This window comes from Pongo abelii, chromosome 8, assembly GCF_028885655.2.
Source record: "Pongo abelii isolate AG06213 chromosome 8, NHGRI_mPonAbe1-v2.0_pri, whole genome shotgun sequence".
Classification (NCBI taxonomy): Eukaryota; Metazoa; Chordata; class Mammalia; order Primates; family Hominidae; genus Pongo; species Pongo abelii.
This window is the reverse complement of record NC_071993.2, coordinates 107,045,556-107,068,668: the sequence shown is the minus strand read 5'-3', so window position 1 is coordinate 107,068,668 and position 23,113 is coordinate 107,045,556. Positions and strand designations below refer to the sequence as shown.

General features: G+C 44.4%; 1 pseudogene; it reads left to right on the top strand.

Moving 5' to 3' along the window:
• The first annotated feature begins 17,620 nt into the window (after positions 1–17,620).
• Positions 17,621–18,912, top strand: LOC100448464 (tropomyosin alpha-4 chain-like; annotated as a pseudogene).
• Positions 18,913–23,113: the final 4,201 nt, after the last annotated feature.

Genomic DNA, 23,113 nt, shown 5'->3' with positions numbered 1-23,113 from the left:
ACTATGTTGCCCAGGCTGGTCTTGAACTCCTGGGCTCAAACAAGCTTCCTACCTTGGCCTCCCAAAGAGCTGGGATTACAGGTGTGAGGCAGTATGCCCGACCTCTCATTTCTTAATCTTTACATTTTTATCTCATTGACAGACGGCAACAGATCAAACTCTTTCTTTATTTTATTCATCTGAGCCACATACCAATATTAAATGCTATTGTTCATTCACTGAAATGCAAAGTTTAAAATAACTTAGTGTTCTTAGAGGCGTGGATAAACAGCCCCTCATGCCTTACCTGAGGGAGCACAGATACTATAACATTTTTGGAAAGGAATCTAGTAGTATCTATTGACATATAAATTGTAGAGATCTATGGGAGAATCTGGCTTACATAAATAGGAACAACCCACTATGCAATTATGCAACCCATCCACACACTTCACACTGACACACTGGGGTGTGGAGGACATTGCTTCCTTGAAAAGCACCAGAATTACAGGGACGCAGGTGTGAGAGAGAGAAGTAAATATACTTAAAAATAGATATATTTACATAAATACATAATATGTTACAGCATAAATTTACAATTTATAGTATATAAATATTATAATTATATACTATATGTATTATAAATTAATAACTATAATAATATAAATATATGATATACAAATATATGTTACATAAATAAATTTTATTTTACTTTTGAGACACGGTCACCATGGCTGGAGTGTAGTGGCACCATCATGCCTCAGGTGATCCTCCCACCTCAGACTCTCGAGTAGCTGGGACTACAGGCACCACGCCAAGCAAATTTTTGTATTTTTAGTAGAGATGGGGTTTCACCATATTGCCCAGCCTAGTCTCAAACCCCAGGACTCAAGTGGTCTGCCTGCCTCGGCCTCCCAAAGTGCTAGGATTACAGGCGTGAGCCACTGTGCCAAGCTAAATAAATATATTTTAAATGTATACATATAAATTCACAAGTTTCTCTATAAAGAGTGAGGAGACACGGGAGAGCCTTCCAAGTATCTCTTGTTATGTGACAAACCTCCCCAAACTCTGTGATGTAAAGCAACCAGCATTTTTCATCCTTATAAGTTCTGTGGGTCAGGAATCTGAATGAGGTACAGTGAAAATGGCTTTTCCCAGATCCACTAAGCCTGGAGCCTCGGCAGACATCCAATTTTTTCCACCCTGAACAGCTGCGTGGATTCAAATGGCTGAGGGCTGGAATCCCGCTGAGGCTTCTTCACTTACAAGTCTGGCTTCTGAGCGGTGATGACCCCAAAGCTGAGGTCAGCTGGGAGCATCAACCGGAGCATCTTTATGGCCTGCCCACCTCATGGCCTGGCGCCTGGAACCCGGGAGGGAGCCTCCTGGGGGACATCTAGAGAGCGAGGCAGAGGCTGCAAGCTTCTGCCTACCAAACCTCAGAATGTATGGCCACAGTCTATTCATTGCAAGCAACTCCCAACAGCCAACCCAAATCCCAAATTCACAGTGAGAGGAGTAAGGCCTCTCCTCTTGATGGATGGGTGGTGTCCACACTGCAGGAGAGCAGGAGGGACAGGGGATATCGCTGCTGGGCAGATGAAGGGGCCCTCTGAGCAGCCTAGGAAAGACCAGCCCCAGCGGTGGGAAGGACACCAGGAGACGGGGAGACTCAGAAGCCAAGAAAGAAGAGTTGTCAGTTGGGTTCACGGACCATAGATGTGGAGTTGGCCAAGGAGGTGGCGTTCACATGCTTAGCAGGAGCCATGTCAGTAGAACGAGGGCAGAGCTGGGCTGCAGTGGGATGAAGAATGAATGGGAAGACTTCTGCTCCCATGCACAAGGAATGGCGGAATGACCTTCTCATTGAAACTACTATTACATTTGGATAAAATATTCTTTCCATGGGCAGAAAACTTTGTTTTGTTTTGTCTTTTGGGATGGGGTCTTGCTCTGCTGCCCCCTGCTGCAGTGGTGCATTCATGATTCACTGTGGCCCTGACCTCCTGGCCTCAAGCCACGCTCCCACCTCAGCCTCCTGAGTAGCTGGGACTATAAGCATGCGCCACCACACCTGGCTAATTTTTTATTTTTATTTCTAGAGATAGTGTCTCACTATATTGCTGAGGCTGGTCTCAAACTCCTGGCCTCAGGCTATCCTCCCACCTCAACCTCACAGAGTGTTGGGATTACAGGCATGAGCCACTGCACCCAGCTCAAGCAGAAAACCTTTAATATTTATGAGTATTACAATAAATATAATTTGAGGACTTCCAGTTTTAGCTTGGAGAAGTAAAAAGCTAGAAAAGCATTGCTCTACCCATACAAGGCAAAAAAAAAAAAAAAAAAAAAAAACCTCAGCAGTAAATTAACTTTTCTTGAATTCATCAGAGAACTGAGGGTTCAGGGAAAGGTGTTACCTGAAAGCTAGGAAAGACAGGCGACTGAGGGCTGGAACACGTGCTGGCCTGGGACAAATAGCATCCTGGCACAGTACAAGGTGATTCAACGAGAAATGTTTCATGAATTGCTAACGACCAAGTGAGGGCTGGCAAGAATATGTGAAGTCCTAGGCGGGCGAGCAAACCTAAGGAACAGAAGAGGCTTATCTCCTCCCGCAGCCCTTTCCTCTGGGCACACTACCAGACTCCCGCAGGGACGATCAGGGACAACCCTGAGAGGCTTGCCATGGTGCTTGCTGGGGAAGAAGAGTGGCCACTGCTGGAACTCCCCCGATTCCAGGCGGAGTTGTCTCTCCTACTTGCCCTACGGGGCAAAAAGCCTTAATCGGCTGGACAAAGGGCATCAAAGCTGTAGTCTGGGCTGGGTGCGGTGGCTCATGCCTGTCATCCCAGCAGTTTGGGAGGCCGAGGTGGAAGAATAGCTTGAGTCCACGAGTTTGAAACCAGCCTGGGCAACATAATGAGCCCTTGTCTCTACAAAAAAAAAAAAAAAAAAATTAGCCGGACGTGGTGGCGAGTGCCTGTAGTCCCAGCTGCTTCGATCCTTTGAGCCCAGGACAAAGGATCTGCTGAGGCTACAGCGAGTCTTGATGGCGCCACTACACTCCAGCCTGGGAGACAGAGGAAGACAATGCCTCACAACAAACAAAAAGAAACAAAAAGCAAAGCACCCTTTACATAGCTCATGATTATAGTCAGTCCCTGGAAAACACACTGTCCCCCTCTCCCTCCATCGTATTTGCCTGGCATATACTCCAACCCCGGAAGAATTCAACCACCTGTCTTCTCTGTGCTTGTGCTCAGAAAATGAGCACTTCTAGAGAAATTCTCACAAGGATTAGACCAGCTTCCCTTTACATTTATACCTGCAGACCTCGACTAGTGTCTTGATTGGCTCGGTTAGTTCCTTGATTTTGCTCACTTTTATACTCTTGGAGACTCCTCATTTCTCCTACTAACCCCCCATTATGCACTTCCACTCTCAGAGCCATTGAATCATAAAGGATTTTTAAAAAACAGACCGGGTGTGGTGGCACACGCCTGTAATCCCAGCACTTTGGCAGGCCGAGGAGGATGGATCACCTGATATCAGGATTTTGAGACCAGCCTAGCCAACATGGTGGAACCCCATCTCTACTAAAAATACAAAAATTAGCTGGGCGTGGTGGTGCACGCCTGTAATCCCAGCTACTCGGGAGGCTGAGGCAGGAAAATTGCTTGAACCTGGGAGGCAAAGTTTGCAGTGAGCCGAGATCGTGCCACTGCACTCCAACCTGGGCAACAGAGCAAGACTCTGTCTCAAAAAAAAAATAGAAGCATCACCGAGGAACTCTCTCTCCTCTTCAACATTTTATCTATAGGTCTAGCTGCCTCTACACCCATATTCTCCTTTTTTCCTCTAGTTGCAACTGAAAAAGTGTACCTTCTCCTGGTTGGGAGAATCTCTACCTGTGCCCTAGGTCCTGCAGCATCTCACCTGCCCGAGAATCTGACCTTTTGGGTAATGCCTTCTCCCTCAGGGATGATCCATTTTTCTCTGTGCTTGACCTGAGAACCACTTCTCTCCTGTCTGTCATGGGCTCTATTTATTCAACAGTTTTAGGGTGCCGCAGGCTGGACTTCCCACAATTCTTTAACAGCTGCCTTCTGGTAGAATCAGCCAAAGGGAGGCAATGGCAAGAGAGTGGGGAGTGGAGGAGAGAGGAGGCCAGGGCTAGCATCTCCCCCTAGGCTGTATGTCCCCTGCAGCTCCAGCTCCTTCAGGACAGACCCGCTTTGGTTCCAGCTCTTGTCAGGTAAACTAGCCCCTGAGCTCCAAGGATGCCATGCGAACTCCTCCTTTTGTGCCTCCACTGGGAGGTGGTAGCCACTTTCTGCTGCTAATAATCACCAGGTTGGCTTGCTGCCCTGGTGTGGCCTCTCAGTGTTTTCATCTCCTTTATGCCAATTCCCTGGATTGAGTTTCCTCTGTTTTAAATATTTAGGCCAAGCACAGTGACTCGCTCCTATAATTTCAGAACTTTGAGAGGCTGAGATGGGAGGATTGCTTGACTCCAGGAGTTCAAGACCAGCCTGGGTGACATAGCAAGACCTTTTCTCTACAAAACATTTAAAAAATTAGCTGGGTATGGTGCCATGCACCTGTATCCCAGCTACTCTGGAGGCTAAGGTGGGAGAATTGCTTGAGCCCAGGAGCTCAAGGCTTCAGTAAGCTAGGGTTATGCTACTGCACTCCAGCCTGGGTGACAGAGTGAGAATATATCTCTTTTGAAAAGGAGGTAGGGCTAGGCACAGTGGCTCACATCTAGAATACCAGCACTTTTGCAGACTAAGGTGGGAGGATCACATGAGGCCAGGAGTTCGAGACTAGCTTGGCCAAGATAGTGAGCCCCCATCTCAAAAAAAAAAAAAAAAAATTGAAGAGAAAAATACTGCTGCAATCACATCTGACAATTTTCAGGCCAAGAGTGGTGGCTTATGCCTATAATCCCAGCACTTTGGAATGTGGGATCATTTGATCTCAGGAGTTTGAGAAAATAACAATTCTCATTATTATTATTATGACAGCTAACATTTATGAGTACCTTTTATGTGCCAGATACTCTATTAAGGTTTTGCATGCATTATCATATTGAGTCAGCACAACGGTCCCATGAGGAAGATACTATTTTTTGTTTTCATTCTTCATATGAAGTTATTGAGGCAATCGAAGTTAAATAGGCTGGGCTCAGTGGCTCACACCTGTAATCCTTGCACTTTGGGAGGCTGACTTGGGCGGATGACTTGAGCCCAGGAGTTTGAGAGCAGGCTGGTCAACATGGTGAGACCCTGTCTCTACTAAAAACTACAATAAATAAATAAATAAATAGCTGGGCATGGTGGTATGTGCCTGTAGTCTCAGCTACTCGAGAGGCTGAGATGGGAGAATCACCTGAGCCCGGGAGGTTGAGGCTGCAGTGCACCGAGATCACACTGTAGCATTCCACCCTGGGTGACAGAGTGAGACCCTGTCTCAAAAACAAACAAACAAAAGTTAATTAACTTGCCCAAAGAAGAAAGTGTCGGAGATAAGATTTGAATGTAGTCTGCTTAGTTTGAGAGCCCATACCACTAAGCATATTGCCTCAATATACTAACACATTTATTTTTATTTTTATATACTGTCTCCCAGATATTGTCCATATACATGCATATTTTACACAGTTGTATTTATAGTATATAAACATTTTTTCTTTTCTTTCTTTTTTTTTTTAAATTAGAGACAGGGTCTCACTATGTTGCTCAGACTGGTCTTAAACTCCTGGGCTCAAGGAATTTGCCCGTCTCAGCCTCACAAATTGCTGAAATTACAGGTGTAAGCCACCATGCCCAGCCCAGAAATTTTTGCACACTGATTTCTTCTAAAATGTTATTAACATTTCTGATATTTCTACATAGTTTTTGTAATTATCATTTTCATAGTTGGTTAAGTTTTCCTAATATTGGTTTATTATAATTATGCAAACGGTTACCCAATTATTAGAACTTAGATTGTTCACAGATTTCTTAAATTAGTATTGATGGTGTGAAAGGAAAATAAATCTTGGGACCCCAAACTCACTACGCCAAAGGGAAAAGTCAAGCTGGGAACTGCCTCCCATTTTGGTTCCTAAATAAGACGGCTACAAAGATGAACAGCTACATACCTCCCTCACACTCTGCCCACAAGGAAATTCCTTGTGAGTCCCAAGGTCTTTACCCTAAAGCGTTTCTGTTAAAGTTCACCATGGCCATGTAAATTGATAGCTTATCTTCACAGATGGGAGACATAGGACAGAACTCAAATCATCCCTGTGCCTACCTGAGACAAATGCATATCTGATTGTCTCCTCTGACCTGTTGTCTACATTATCTTATGTAAAAACACAGTTCCACTGAGCCAGACGAAGGCATGAATGACTATTTTCCCCTGTCCCCACTCACATGAATATTGTGTATTTCTGAATATCCCACCTGATATGGTTTGGCTCTGTGTCCCCACCCAAATCTTATGTCAAATTGTAACACGTGTCAGGGGAGGGGCCTGGTGGGAGGTGATTGGATCATGGGGGTGAATTTCCCCCTTGCTGCTCTTGTGATAGTGAGTGAGTTCTCACAAGACCTGATGGTTTAAAAGTATGGCACTTCGCCTTTCGCTCTCTCTCTCTCTCTCCTGCCACTATGTAAGATGTGCCTTGATTCCCCTTCACCTTCTACCATGTTGTAAGTTTCCTGAGGCCTCCCCTGCTGTGTGGAACTGTGAGTCAACTAAACCTCTTTTCTTTATAAATTACCCAGTCTCAGGTAGTTCTTTATAGCAGTGTGAAAACAGACTAATACACTGCTTTTTCCCTTTTAAATACCGAAGCCCTCAAAATCATCTTTGGAGAAAGGCATAGACCTGTCTCCTGCGCACATGTCCTTAACTTGGGCAAATAAACCTGCTAAAATGATTTGAGACTTGCCTCAGTCATTTTCCTTGATTGATAATAGCATTGTAGTGTACATCTTATATCTTTTGTTTAATTATTATTATTATTATTTTTTTTTTGAGACGAAGTCTCGCTCTGTTGCCCAGGCTGGAGTGCAGTGGCCCAATCTCTGCTCACTGCAAGCTCTGCCTCCCAGGTTCACGCCATTCTCCTGCCTCAGCCTCCCGAGTAGCTGGGACCACAGGTGCCCGCTACCACACCCGGATAATTTGTTTGTACTTTTAGTAGAGACGGGGGTTTCACTGTGTTAGCCAGGATGGTCTCGATCTCCTGACCTCATGATCTGCCCTCCTCGGCCTCCCAAAGTGCTGGGATTACAGGCGTGAGTCACCACGCCTGGCCTGAATTATTTCTTTGTATAAATTCTTAAGACAGCAATTAATGGATCAAAGGTAATGTTAATGGTTTTTGCTGTAAATGTTGCTTTAATTTCCAAAATATATAGCGATATGCAAAGTGACCAAATGAATGCATCAGATTTGCCACAAGCTTGATTTCTCTGGGTACTGTAATTTTTAAGTGCTTGCCAATTTTGTAGATGTGGGATGATTTTTTTTTTTTTTTTTTTAAGACGGAGTCTCACTCTGTTGCCTAGGCTGGAGTGCGGTGGTGCAGTCTCGGCTCACTGCAACCTCCGCCTCCCAGGTTCAAGCGGTTCTCCTGCCTCAGCCTCCCGAGTAGCTGGGACTACAGGCATGCACCACCACGCCTGGCTAATTTTTTTCTTATTTTTAGTAGAGACAAAGTTAGGGATGAATATTTTAAAAAATAGGTATTGAACATCTTCCATGTGGAAGGTAAGAGACTATCATGTGTCACAGGAAATATCTGGAGGGGTGAGCCAATCCTGTAACCTCATACTAGGTTATAGGACACCAAAATCTAGAATAAGCAATTGCACAAGTGAACGAATGATGAAAACAAGGGACAAAATATAAATTGCATTAAAGCATTACAAAGTAAAGTTAAAGGAGAGATTACCTCCAGTAGAGAAGTACAGGAAAGACTTCAAAGAGAAGGTTTTTGAGACGTCTTAAAGTGATAGCTAGAAACTCAAAGAAGCAAAAAGAGCAGGAGCACAACTGTAAGCATAAGGGAAAAAATGAGCAAAATGAGGATGCAAAACAGCGCAGATGAGTTTAGTGAACAGCTATGCTTGGCCCATCACGCACAGAGTTGGAGTTGAGGGAGATGCAGTGATGGCGGAAAGGCTGAGATTTTAAAGACATCAGTGTTGTCCTTGTAATTTGGTTTTGAGTAATCTGGCAACTCTGTGGAGTTAGAGGGCCGAGAGAGGAAACTAGTCTGAGACAAGTGTAACTTTTTAGATTTCTGAAAATGTTAGAGCCTAAAGTATAGTGGTGCAGTATGGATTGGCAGAAAGGGAAAGATGAGAATGACATTTTGGAGATGGAATCAATCAGTAAGGCTTAGCAAAAGCAGATATGTAAGATGAAGGGCAAGAAGGATGAGAAGATGCCCCTAAGATTTGGATTTGGGAGCACTAGACGTTGATGGTGCATTAAGAGAAATAGGAGGCCCCAATGCAGTGGCTCACACCTATAATCCTAGCACTTTGGGAGGCTGAGGCAGGAGGATTGCTTGAGCCCAGGATTTTGAGACCAGCATGGGCAACACAGTGAGACCTCATCTCTGCAAAAATTAGCCAGGTCTGGTGGTGTGTGCCTGTATGTAGTCCCAGTTACTTGGGAGGCTGAAGCAGGAGGATCACTTGAGCCCAGAAGGTCAAGGCTGCAGTGAGCCATGATGGCACCACTCCACTCCAGCCTGAGTGACAGAGTGAGATCCTGTCTCCCAAAAGTACATTTTAAAAATTTATTTACAATTTTAAAAGATAGAAAAAAAGAGAAATAGGAAATTTATAATATATTGTTCAAAGGAAGAACTAAGCATTGGTATGAAACATCCTGGATTCCTTTGCTCCACTGTTTCTTCTTATTCAGATGAGGCTAACATTAGCTATAGTAAATTCTGAGGACAATAGAAACATAAACCCCATATTGATTTGCTTTGAAGTTGCTTATCCTCTAATAGAGAAAAATCACATATAGAAGTGAACTAAAGCAGAAGTTAGAAAGAGATTAAAGGAAAAAAAAGAAGAAAGAAAGAAAGAGAGAAAGAGAGAAAAGAAAGAAAGAAAGAAGAAAGAAACAAACCCAGGAAGTGGGTTTGTGAGATCATATACCATTTTCGACTGTTTTGTTGTTGTTGTTGTCATTGTTGTTTTTAACAAAACCAGACAGAGGACCCTTCCATTCTTGGGAATTTTCTCTACCTGCCAACCATCCCCCTTGTCCAGTTCCACCTTTTCTGCCTTCTTTGACCAGAACTTGGATTTTATTTTCTTTATAACAAACGTTCAACCCAAACCACAGACCCGCTGTTAAATTCCCAGCTCTTAATCCCTGATAAGGGGCACTGGAAACTTGAGGGAAAGCTGAGCTCTATGATACAAAGTACTTTTTTGCTCATTGCTTCTCTCCTAGGGCTGTTTTTCAGTAATGGAGAGAAGTGGAAACAAACATAACGCTTCTCCCTTATGATCCTGAGCAACTTTGGGATGGGAAGAAAAACATTGAGGAGAGGGTGCAGGAGGGAGCCCAAGGCCTGGTGGAGGAGCTCAGAAAAGCAGAGGGAAAATTCCCCTGACTGTGCCCTTGGAGGCGCGGGGACTTCTTACACACACCGCCCCGTCCACACTCCTCCCTGGGAAGTGACTCTATGATTACCCAAGATCTGCTCTCTCCATCACAGAGGGAGCAAGGAGTAAAGGGATGGGAGGAAGATGATCTCCAAAGCTATTCGTAACCCTAACCCTGGAATCCTTTTGTCTGAATTCATTTCTCAACTTCGGCACTTACCAGATGTGTAAATTTGGACAAACTAACTTTTCTGTTTTGTCCTTTTAAAAGTTTTTACATTTTTATTTTTTGCTTTTTTTGGACAAATTAACCTACCTTCCTTCCTTCCTTCCTCCCTTCCTTCCTTCCTTCCTCCCTCCCTCCCTCCCCTCTTTCCTCTCCACCTCCCCTCCCCTCCCCTCCCCTCCCCTTCCCTTTCCTTCCCTTGCTTTCTTTGATGGAGTTTCACTCTTGTCGCCCAGGCTGGAGTGCAATGGCACAATCTCAGCTCACCGCAACCTCTGCCTCCCAGGTTCAAGTGATTCTCCTGCCTCAGCCTCCCGAGTAGCTGGGATTACTGGCATGCACCACCACGCCTGGCTAATTTTGTATTTTTAGTAGAGACAGGGTTTCTCCATGTTGGTCAGGCTGGTCTTGAACTCCTGACCTCAGATGATCCACTTACCTCGGCCTCCCAAGTGCTGGGATTACAGGTGTGAGCCACTGCCAACCAGCCTGACAAATTCTCCTTTTTTTTTTTTTTTTTTTTTTGAGGCGGAGTCTTGCTCTGTCATCAGGCTGGAGTGCAGTGTTGCCATCTCAGCTCACCACTACCTCCACCTCCCAGGTTCAAGCGATTCTCCTGCCTCTCAAGTAGCTGGGACTACAGGCATGTGCCAACACGCCCAGCTAATTTTTGTATTTTTAGTAGAGACGGGGTTTCACCATGTTAGCCAGTCTGGTCTCGAACTCCTGACCTCAGGCAATCTGCCCGCCTCGGCCTCCCAAAGTACTGGAATTACAGGCATAAGCCACTGCGCCCGGCCCAAATTAACTTTTCTAAGATGCATTCTCCTCATCTAAAAAGGCGGGTCTAAAAACCAAACCTCAGAATGAAGATGAAATAATACAGTATGTAAAACATTTACACAGTATCCAACATATCATAAATGCTCCATAATATTACTTGTTGCTATGATTACTATTATCGCATCCATATAATATATGTTATTAGCAGTATAGTATAATGCTACATAGCAATTGGTATCCTATGCTATAATATAATACTACTACTATATTTATTATTACATCCTAGGTTGGAGAAGTTTAGAGGAAAATGAACTCTATATAAATCTGACAGGAGGGAAGCCCAAGTCTTCAAATCCTGATGCAAGATGATTAAATTCTAAATGTGGGGGCTGCTATTTTCTCACATCGGCTCAGCCTTTTGACTCCACGTTCATCCTTGCCTCTGCTCCCTGCAATTTACCTGCTCCTTCCTCTTCAAGGAGTGTTTCCGGTACAAGAATGGGTTTGTTAAATGAAAATTTTAAGGCCAACTCTGGACATAGTGCTTATGAGTTAGCCATGCTCCACAAGGAGCTGTTAAAAAAAAAAAAAAAAAAAAAAAAAGAAAAGTAAAGTAAACTCTTTTTTTTTTTTTCTGGTGAGATGGGGTCTTGCTCTGTTGTCCAGGCTGGAATGCAGGTGTACGAACTCGGCTCACTGCAACCTCTGCCTCCCAGGTTCAAGCAATTCTCCTTCTTCAGCCTCCTGAGTAGCTGGGATTACAGGCACCACTTGCCTTGGCCTCCCAAAGTGCTGAGATTACAGGCATGAGCCACTGCGCCCAGGCTTGCTTATTTATTTATTTATTTATTGAGACAAGGTCTCGCTGTGTCGCCCAGGCTGGAGTGCAGTGGCACGATCTTGGCTCACTGCAACCTCCACCTCCTGGCTTCAAGTGATTCTCCTGCCTCAGCTTCCCAAGTAGCTGGGATTACAGGCGCCTGCCACCACACCCAGCTAATTTTTGTATTTTTAGTAGAGATGAGGTTTCACCTTGTTGGCCAGGCTGGTCTCGAACTCCTGACCTCAGGTGATCCACTCACCTCGGCCTCCCAAAGTTCTAGGATTACAAGCATGAGCCACTATGCCTGGCCTAAATGTTTTCAATATATATTTCAGATGAGCTAAGTGATATATGTTATACACACACACACACACGTATGTTTCTGAACATATGTTTATCTGGGAGTGGATGAAACACATGTATTTTCTCTATAGATCGTTTACACTTATATAGCACTTACAGCCGGGCACGGTGGCTCACGCCTGAAATCCCAGCACTTTGGGAGGCTGACGTGGGTGGATCACGAGGTCAGAAGATCGAGATCATCCTGGACAACATGGTGAAACCCCGTCTCTACTAAAAATACAAAAAAAATTAGCTGTGCATTGTGGTGCGTGCCTGTAATCCCAGCTACTCGGGAGGCTGAGGCAGGAGAATAGCTTGAACCGGAGTCGGAGGTTGCAGTGAGCCAAGATCGCGCCACCACACTGCACTCCAGCAGCCTGGCAACAGAGTGAGACTCTGTCTTAAAAAAAAAAAAAAAAAAAAAGCACTTATATAATCAGCCATTTTTTTCGTTTTCTTTTTCTCTTTTCTTTTAGAGTTAGGGTCTTGCTCTGGCACCCAGTCTGGAATGCAGTGGTATGATTACAGCTCACTTTAGCCTCGAACTCCTGGGCTCAAGTGATCCTCCCACCTGAGCCTCCGAAGAAGCTGGGACTACAGGCACGCACAACTACATCTGGCTAATTTTTTTGTAGAGATGGGTTCTGACTGTGTTCCCCAAGCTGGTCTCAAATTCCTGGCTGCCAGTGATCCTTTTACCTCAACCTCCCAGAGTGCTGGGATTATAGGCGTGAGCCACTGTGCCAGGCCATAGCCACTTTAGCCACAATGCTTTCTCAGATAGCATGTCATAGATCAATACATTATAAAAAGTTGATTATGTTTTCACATAGAAACAATTTTGTTGTTTGAAATTGGCCCTGGATAAAGAATTCTAAAGCAAATACATTATACATTAATCGTGGGTGTTGTTAAATGTATTGAACAACAACTATAGCACAGTCACCGGTCCTTAGAATACAATTGAGCATTAAATGCCAGCTGGACAGAAGAAAAACATGTCAATGTATAAACACATATAACAACTCAGAATCTGAAAATTATACTTTGAGCTCTGTAAAATTAGCATTATTTATATAAAGTTCCCCCAAATATACATAATGAAAGAAAACTACCACTCAACTATATCATATATATGCAAATTATAGCAAACATTTAATTCATAATAACCTGTTTAACCTTAAGCCCCCGGAGGGCTGGTTCCTTTAGAAACTCTAAGGCAGAAATGTTGCCAGGATTTTGCAGTTACTTCTCACAGATTTCCTTGGAATCAGTTAAGGCATTTAAAATCATTCTACTTCCTGAGGAGGTACATGAAAATGTCCTATTCATTCTGATGGACTCTCAGAAAACTAGATGTGTATCTGGGAAGGAGGAAAAAAAACCATAATAGCCAGGTTGTTTATTTAATCCTTCAAAATTTTTATTTAGCATCCATTGTGTATCAGACTTGCTTGGTAAAGGGAATAAAATGATGAGTCAGATAATACCCTACAAATTATCTCCCGATACTGGCAATGAAAAAAAAAATTTTTAAATGGTAATACTGGCCAGGTGCAGTGGTGCATGCTTGTAATCCTAGCACTTTGGGAGGCTGAGGTGGGCAAATTGCTCGAGCCCAGGAAGTTCAAGACCACCCTGGGCAACATGGTGAAACCCCATCTCTACAAAAATACAAAGAAAATTATCTGGGCATGGTGGAGCATGCCTCTAGTCCCAGCTACGCAGGAAGCTAAGCTGGGAGGATTGCTTGAACCCAGGAGGTTGCGGCTGCAGTGAGCCATGACAGCACCACTGCACTCCAGCCTGGGCAACAGAACAAGACTCTGTCTCAAAAAATAAATAGTAATAATAATAATAATACCTTGCAATTGTCTTTCATAGCACTTGTCACTGTTTAATGAAATATTATTTAATTTACTTCTATATTCTCCACTGCACTATATACTCCCAGAGGGCTGGGACAGTGTCAATTTCCCACAGTGTGTATTACTAACAACTAGTACATGCATGGAATATTATAGGTGCACAATAAAAGAAATTTAAATAAATTTACTTATTTATTAATAATGATACAGTTCATCAGAATGTTAAGCTAATAAAAGAGAAGATTAATAGTAATACAGTCCTTGCCTTCATGGAGCTTATAGTCTAATGCAAAGATCACTAAAACAAGCTATAACAATGAAATGCTAAGAGAGGGAGTACAAGCCGCTATAGGAGGATGTGGCAGGAACTAATGTGAGCCAGGGAGGGACTTCTAACTCAAGGCCCACTGGGTACATCCCTCCATGGGCAGTGATTGAGCTGAGAGCTGAAGAGTGAGTAGGGATCAGTGGTGTGAAGATGGCAGAGAAAAATATACCAAGGAGGGGAACCAGATGTGCAAAGGCCCTGAGGCAGAAGAAAGCTGGGAATTAGAGGGGGAGAAAGAAAGCCGGTGTGACCAAGGCCAGAGCAGCAGGAGGTCAGTAGCCAGACCTCTGCCAAAGACCTGGGAGGCCATAGCAATGTTTCCTCTTTATCCCAGTAGCAATGGAAATTATTTCCGGGGTCTAAGCCTTGTGTAGAGAATGATCATATTTGTGATATGGAGGACAGATTGGAGCCATCAACCATGGGTTCAGAGAGAGCAGCTAGGAGTCGTTTTAGAGCAGGTTTCCTAGTTGCAGAGCCTAAAACAGGCATTTGTGTGAGTGATTTATCAAGGCAATGCAATCAGGAGAAACTTGTATGTATGTGGATGACAGAAACAGGACAGGAAGAGGGAAAAGTTAGACATAGATGTGGTTTCGTGTCAAGTCTAGCTTCCACCTGATGCTTCGTTTTCTCTTGGCTGCTTCGTAGAACATCATGCAAAGGGCCATTCATTGTGGTTTTGCTTTTATAGGTCAGAATTATGTCTAATGATGCTGATAAGCAGAGAGGCCTTTAAGAACTCAAAGGCTTTCATTTCAGTTTAAAAATGGAGAGGAGCTTCTGAACCCCAAATTTTATATATGAGATGCTTGCCTAAGAGTGAGCCCTAATGGAATGGAGGACACATGGGTTCCATGCTGGCTTCTCATCCCCGGCCTGCCAGTACTTGACTGTGTGACCTCAAGCAAGTTATTTCATCTTGCAGACTTCTGTTTTCCCACTTTGAAAACGGACCAAACTCCCCAAAGGGGACTCTTAGCTCTGATACAATTTTGAATTGAAATTCAAAAATGAAACTGTAGTCACTAGATTATCTCAAGCACATTCTCAGAGATCCGGCTGTAGGAAGCCAGTGTTTGTATTGCTCAACAAAATGGTGTTTGCCATTTCCACAAAACATGCAGGACAGTGGGTGAAGCTGACAAGGAAGATGGCCCCACTAGAGTGAGGATTAAACACTTCCCCTCAACAGCTACATTGCCAAGTAATGTGGAATAAGTCAGAATCCCCGCTACCCAGGTCCTCTCCTCGCCTCTACAGGAGAACAAACCAAATAAGCCAAGAGGTTGAGGACACACCTGACCCAGCCTTCATTTTTCCTGCAACAAAGTCCTTGGTATTTGCAGCAAAATAGAGAACAGGAATTCCATCAGGAGCAGAGCAATGGGTTGCTTAACAACATGTCTTTGACGTTGGGAGCCTTTTATTTTATTTTGAGACGGGGTCTCACTCGCCCAGGCTGGAGTGCAGTGGCGTGATCATGGTTTACCGCAGCCTTGACCTCCCTGGGCTCAAGTGATCTTCCCACCTCAGTCTCCCTGGTAGCTGGGACTACAGATGTGTGCCACCATGCCCAGCTAATTTTTTGTGTGTTTTTTGTACATATGGGGGTCTCCCTTTGTTGCCCAGGCTGGTCTTGAACTCCTGGGCTCAAGTGGTCCATCCGCCTCGGCCTCCTGGGAGCCTTTTCTAGGCCACTTTCTGTCACACATTGAGAGCACTTCCAGAGCATTTCCGGGTCACGTTCATGATTCATGTCTATGCAGACAAAGTTCATGAAGAAATTGATCATGTGATTGGATGCAATCAAAGCCGCTCCGTGAAGGACAAGACGAAGCTGGGCCATCCTGCATGAGATACAATGATAAATCACTCTCCTCCCTTCTACTCTGCCCAGTGCTGTGGCCCAGGGCCTATTCAGACAGTGCACCATCCCTAAGGTGAGATGAGTCTGGGAAATCTGACTGAGACAGAAGGGGTGCTGGGGTCCGTTGCTGGGGCCTCTGAGAAGTTTCTCAGTTCTGTTGCTGCAAGAGAGGCAGTTGAGAGTCACAGAAAGAACATAAAGCCAGAGTGACATGCCTGGGTTTGAAATCTGTCGCAGTCAGGCAGTGCACTTTCAGGCCATTCTGTCACCTCTGGGGCCGTGTCTCTGTCTTCCTAGAATGGAGGAGAATGACTTGGGGCTTCCAAGGCCCTTCCCACTCATCTCAAATGTATGAAGGGAGCCCTGATTTCCATTCATAAGAATCTCATAGGAATGGAAACCTGATTTTTCATGGTGGATTAAAAAAGGGGGCAAGAGATGGAAATGGTACCTGCAGCTCTAGGGTAATGAAGGCAACTCTCACCTCCTTTAATCTTAATACTCTCTTCTCAGGATCACTTGTACTCTGACATTTGGGATATTGCTGCCTCTGACAGTTAACATTTGTAAAGCACATAGAATTTACCAAAATGTTTACATGCACACTGGGGATGTAGTCAATCTTACATAGTGATTAAGGGTTTGGGCTTTAAACTGTTCCAAAGCATAGAGGAGGAAGAAAAGATGCCAAACCTGACCAAAATACTGCAAACAGAAACAGCCGCCGATCTCACAAATATCAATGCAAAAGTCTATTGATGCATAGGTCTGGCATCATATTAAAAATACTATACCACTGGCTGGGCACGGTGGCTCACGCCTGTAATCCCAGCACTTTGGGAGGCCGAGGCAGGGGGATCACCCAAGGTCAGGTATTCGAGACCAGGCTGGCCAACATGGTGAAACCCCTCCTCTACTAAAAATACAAAAATTAGCAGGACATGGTGGCACATGCCTATAATCTCAGCTACTTGGAAGGCTGAGGCAGGAGAATCGCTTGAACCCGGGAGGCGGCGGTTGCAGTGAGCCAAGATCCTGGGCAACAGAGCAAGACTTTGTTTCAAAAAAAAAGAAAAAACTACACCACTAACACAGGAATCAGGAACATAGCAGTGGTGCAATACCAGGAAATCCATCTTAAGAAAACTGACCATATAAATACAATTTTGTATAAATGCAATTTATACAAAATTACATAAATACAAATTATGCAAAATTGTATAAACACAATTTTGACATTACATGATAATCTCATTTGTACAGAAAATGCTTTTAATAATATTTGACATCCATTCTTGATTTTTCTAACCCTTAGTAAAATAGAAATAGATGAGTTTCTCTTAAGTCAATGAAAACACATTTCCCAAATTGTGCTTTTTGGTGAAAGACTGGAAACATTCTCATTAATATTGAGAATAAGATGAAGCCGGCTTACACCTGTAATCCCAGCACTTCGGGAGGCCGTGGCAGGCGGATCACCTGAGGTCAGGAGTTCAAGACAGCCTGGCCAACATGGCGAAACCCTGTCTCCACTAAAAATACAAAAAAAAAAAAAAAAAAAAAAAAAAATTTAGCCGGGCTTGGTGGCCCGCGCCTGGAGTCCCAGCTACTCAGGAGACTGAGGTAGGAGGATCGCTTGAGCCCAGGAGGTGAAGGTTGCAGTGAGCCGAGATCGCACCACTGCACTCCAGCCTGGGCGACAGAGTGAAACCCCGTGTCATAAATAAATAAATAAATAACAAGGCTATTTACCATTACAGTATAGTTCAACTGGAATTAGAAAAAAGTAACAAGAAATAAAACATTTAAAAGATGGAAGCAAAAACTTCAGTTGCTATCATCGTGCCTGAAAAACCCAAGAAAATTGACTCCTATAGGCAGTAGGAACAAATCCCCAAATCAACAGATATCGTGCAAGGGCGGGTGACCTCATCGCCCCGACGGCAGCCGGGCCGGGGCTGGGGGTGGCAGTGGGTGCGGGGCGGCCCCGGTGCAGGCAAAAGTTCAGGGGCCGAGGCGCGGCCGTGCGGCTGTCGTCTGAACCCGGCCGGATCCGGGGGGCCCGCCGCAGGCGGTGAAACGCAAGATTCAGGCCCTGCCGCAGCAGGCGGACAAGGCGAAGACGGCGCGCAGGGCCTGCAGCGGCAGCTGGACTGGAGGCCAGGTGGCTGTCCTCAACCGACGCATCCAGCTCGTTAAGGAGGAGTTGGACGGGGCTCGGGAACGACTGGTCACGGCCCTGCAGAAGCTAGAGGAGGGGGAAAAGGCTGCAGATGAGCGTGAGAGAGAATGAAGGTGATAGAAAACCGGGTCATGAGGGATGAGGAGAAGATGGAGATTCAGGAGATGCAGCTCAAAGAGGTCAAGCGCACTGCGGCCAGAGGCTGACCGCAAATACGAGGAGGTAGCTCGGAAGCTGGCCGTCCTGGACGGCGAACTGGCCAGGGCAGAGGAGCGTGCAGAGGTGTCTGAACTAAAATGTGGTGACCTGGCAGAAGAACTCAAGAATGTCACTAACAATCTGAAACCGCCGGAGGCTGCACTGTAAAGTATTCTGAAAAGGAGGACAAATATGAAGAAAAAATTAAACTTCTGTCTGACAAACTGAAGGAGGCTGGGATCCTTGCTGAATTTGCGGAGATAATGGTTGCAAAACTGGAAAAGACAACTGATGACCTGGAAGAGAAATTTGCCCAGGCCAAAGAAGAGAGTGTGGGCTTATATCAGACACTGGATCAGGCACTAAATGAACTTGATCGACTGTATATAACCAAAACGGAAGAGCCTTGTTCCAGCAGAAACTCCGGAGCTCCGAGTGTCTTTCTCTTCTCTTGTAAGAAGTTTCTTTTGTTATTGCCATCTTTGCTTTGCTGGAAATGTCAAGCAAATTATGAATACATGACCACATATTTTTATCAGAAGCTTTGAGCACCAGTTAAATCTCATTTCTTCCTTTTTTTTTAAAAATGGCACCAGCTTTTTCAGCTCTATTTTTTTCCTTTGCCTTGCATTTATTCCTAAGGTAGGCAGGGTATTTCCTAGTAAGCGTGGTCTCTTAAGACAGAGGGCGGACAGTCACAGTGGCTCACACCTGTATACCCAGCACTTTGGGGGACCAAAGCAGGTGGATCACTTGAGGTCAGGAGTTCGAGACCAGCCTGGCCAACATGGTGAAACCTCATCTTTACTAAAAATACAATAATTAGCCAAGCGTGGTGGCACAAACCTGTAATCCCAGCTACTCGGGAGGCTGAAGCAGGAGAATTGCTTGAACCCGGGAGGCAGAGGTTGCAGTAAGCCTAGATTGCGCCATTGTACTGCAGCCTGGGCGACAAGAGAACAGGCAACCCCACACTTTGGAGAACACAGACTCCAATATCTAGTAATGGATCTATTTAAAACGCTGAAGAACATAACCATTTGGGTCAACCATTGGTCAGACGATAGGAGAGACCAGGGACCATCACATGGGTGGGGATTTTCCATCCAGAGGCAAAAAAGCAAAAACAAACAAACAAAAAAAATGGTGGGCGGGGGTTTGCTGTTGTGGGAAGTCATAAACCACAGAGAGATTAACCTAAGCATCCTGGCTCTTCTCCACACTCCACCATGCAGAACAAACATCCTCTCAAGCAGTCAGCATGAGAATGCTTCATAATTACCCACATATTTTCTGGGTAGATGCTTGATGTGATGTTCTTCTGCATATTTCTTTCCTTCTAAAGTTGTTCTCTGGCCAGGCACAGTGGCTCACACCTGTAATTCCAACACTTTGGGAGGCCAAGGCAGGTGGATCACCTGAGGTCAGGAATTTGAGACCAGCCTGGCAAAACGGCAAAACCCCGCCTTCACTAAAAATACAAACGCTGGGCATGGTGACACATGCCTGTGGTCCCAGCTACTAGGGAGGCTAAGGTGGGAGAATTATTTGAATCTGGGAGGTGGAGGTTGCAGTGAGCTGAGATGGCACCACTGTACTCCAGCCTGGGCGACAGAGTGAGACACTCCATCACAAGAAAAAATAAAATCAAAATAAAGTTGTTCTCTGAGGAGCAAGTGTCTCATTCCAATAATGACCCATCCATTCAGCAGGAATATGGTGGAGTTCAGTCCAATTCAGGTCAGCCATATCCAAAAGACTACAAGGCATTAATAAATTGAGCAAAAGAGCTTTGTTCTATTAGCAGAAAGGGCCTCTCTGGCAGCAGAGATTAAAAACTGGCCCAACTTCATTTCCATACTTCAGGGAATAACAAATTGAAGTTTTACTTATGTAGAACTTGAATTCCTTCTTTAGGACCAAGTTAATAAAAGACCAAGAAACTCCTGATTAAACTGGATAATGGAGGATTTTGTAGACAGGGCTGCACATTTTGGCTTCGTTTTACTTTGTTTTCTCAGTTAACATCTCAGAGCTGAAACATTTCACATTCCCCAGCAGCATGTGGGGGCCAACTCAAGTTTTCAATTCTGACTAAAAATCACCCTGCTTCTGGCTTATCTGAATCCCCTATCCACCCCACCCCACCACCCTACTCCTATTTATTCAGCATCACACTACCCAGGAAATACACTAGCAAATTGTGCTATTGAATAAAATCCATACTTTTCTTAAGATTCTTACAACTGTATCATATGTAATACTATCACTTTTTCTACATTTTGGTCAGATAAATTTTTACATAAACTAAAAAAAAAGGTAGCGCAAGGGAAACAAAGTTAAAATTTGAGTAAAAGTAATTCAAGGTGCTTTTCAAACATAAAAATATACTAACAAAATAAAATATGTTAAAATAAAAGTTGTAAAATAACATGATTTTATTTGTCATAATTTGTTGGCAGGATGTTAAAAAAAAACCCATATTCTTGCCAATAGTGTAAATTGATATAACCTCTAGGGAAGGCAATGTGGCAATATCTATCAAAATTCAAAACACATACAACGTGAAGAGTAGTTTCACTACTAGTGTTACTGACCATGGATTCTTGGGCTCTCAATGCAATAGAAATTGACATGAGGTTGAAAGAGTTTTCCCAAACAAGGCCTCATTGGAACTTATGCCCAGACATAAGGAAAGCAGCATGAGTGAGAGAATTCCGCGACCGACTTCCAGAAAAGAGCCGTAGGGCTTTTTTATTAGGCAAAGCGCAGGAATCGACATCAGTGGTAGGGTATGGAGGCTGGGCTGGGCAAGGCACGTGAGGGGCAGGAGACACAGGTCAGCGTGATGTGGTTGCTATGTTTATCTTGAGTAAAGGGCCACCTGGTGGTCTTGTCGGAGGCAACAAGGCTGTAAATCAATCATTCAGCATTCCTTTCTGAGGGCAACCTTGGTTATTTCCTAAGGCCACTTCCTGGAATTCTTTAAGGAAAAACATAGGGGATTGGCCGGGCGCGGTAGCTCATGCCTGTAACCCCAGCACTTTGGGAGGCCAAGGCAGGCGGATCACCTGAGGCCAGGAGTTAGAGACCAGCCTGACCAACATGGAGAAACCCCGTCTCTACTAAAAATAAAACATTAGCTGGGTGTGGTGGCACACGCCTGTAGTCCCAGCTACTGGGGAAGCTGAGGCAGAAGAATCGCTTGAACCTGGGAGGCAGAGGTTGTGGTGAGCCGAGATCGGACCATTGCAGTTCAGCCTGGGCAACAAGAGTGAAACTCCGTCAAAAAAACAAAACAAAACCCCAAAAACATGATGGCATCAGTGACGTAGTGGAGTAGGTTTTGTGATCAGTGGGGATGCATGAAAGAATGCTCTAGTGTGGCGGGCTGAAGCCAAAAGAAGCCAAGCTCTGTTCCTACTCTCTCACTAGGAGTTTAGGAGTTTATCCTTCATGTATGTTTTCCCCAAAGAATATTTATTAATTACAGCAATATTTTTGATATTTGCTTTTTTTTTTTTTTTTTGAGACGGAGCTTCGCTCTTTCACCCAGGCTGGAGTGCAATGGTGTGATCTCAGCTCACTGCAACCTCTGCCTCCCGGGTTCAAGCAATTCTCGTGCCTCAGCCTCCTGAGTAGCTGGGATTATAGGCGTGCGCCACCACGCCCAGCTAATTTTTGTATTTTTAGTAGAGAGGGATTTCACCATGTTGGCCAGGCTGGTCTCGAACTCCTGACCTCAGGTGATCTACCCACCTCAGCCTCCCAAAGTACTGGGATTACAGGCATGAGCTACCATGTCCGGCCTAACATTTTTGATGTCTGAAGACTGGACTATCCCTGAATGTCTATTTAAAAAGGACTGCAAAAATTCTGATATTTCTATAACATGAAATACTAAGCAAGCTACAGAATACTATAGGATGCTACCATTTATGTGAAAACAATGGCGGCTGTATATGTGTGTGTGTGTGTGTGTGTTTTAAATCCATAAGATATCTCCCATGGGATATAAACTGGTAACTGTGATTACATCAAGAAGGAAACCAGGTGTCAAGTATACTGTATAGGAAAGGGAGGAAGACTTATTTTCTTGTTTTTGGGTTTTTTTTTTTTTTGAGACTGAATTTCTCTCTTGTTGCCCAGGCTGGAGTGCAGTGGCAGGATCTCGGCTCACTGCAACCTCCGCCTCCCAGGTTCAAGCAATTCTCTGCCTCAGCCTCCTGAGTAGCTGGGATTACAGGTGCCTGCCACCACGGCCAGCTAATTCTTGTATTTTTAGTAGAGATGGGGTTTCACCATATTGGCCAGGCTGGTCTCGAACTCCTGACCTCAGGTGATTCGCCGGCCTTGGCCTCCCAAAATGCTGGGATTACAGGCGTGAGCCACAGCACCCAGCTAGAAGACTTATTTTCACTTTTTACCCTTGTGTACATATTTTGGTATTGTATACCATGTGCAGGTATTACCAACTCTAATAATTGTACAGATAATGTTTAAGGAAATACAAAATGAAGTTAAAATGGAAAAAGGAAACTTTCACTTAAACAGGAATGCTTTATAATCAGATAGAACTTGGTTTGAATTCTAACTATGCCATGTGACAAAAGCATAATTTCAAGCAAGGTATTTTCTCCTTTCTGAGCCTTGGTTTTTCTTATTTATATAATGTGAAGAACAACAACAAAAGCAGCTACTGGATATAGTTTATGTGAGAATGAAATGAGATTTATAAACAACTAGGCAGTGTGATATGGTTTGGCTTCATGTCCCCACCCAAATCTCACCTTGAATTGTAATGCCCATAATCCCCACTTGTCAAGGGCGAGACCAGGTGGACGTAATTGGATCACGGGGGTGGTTTCTCCCA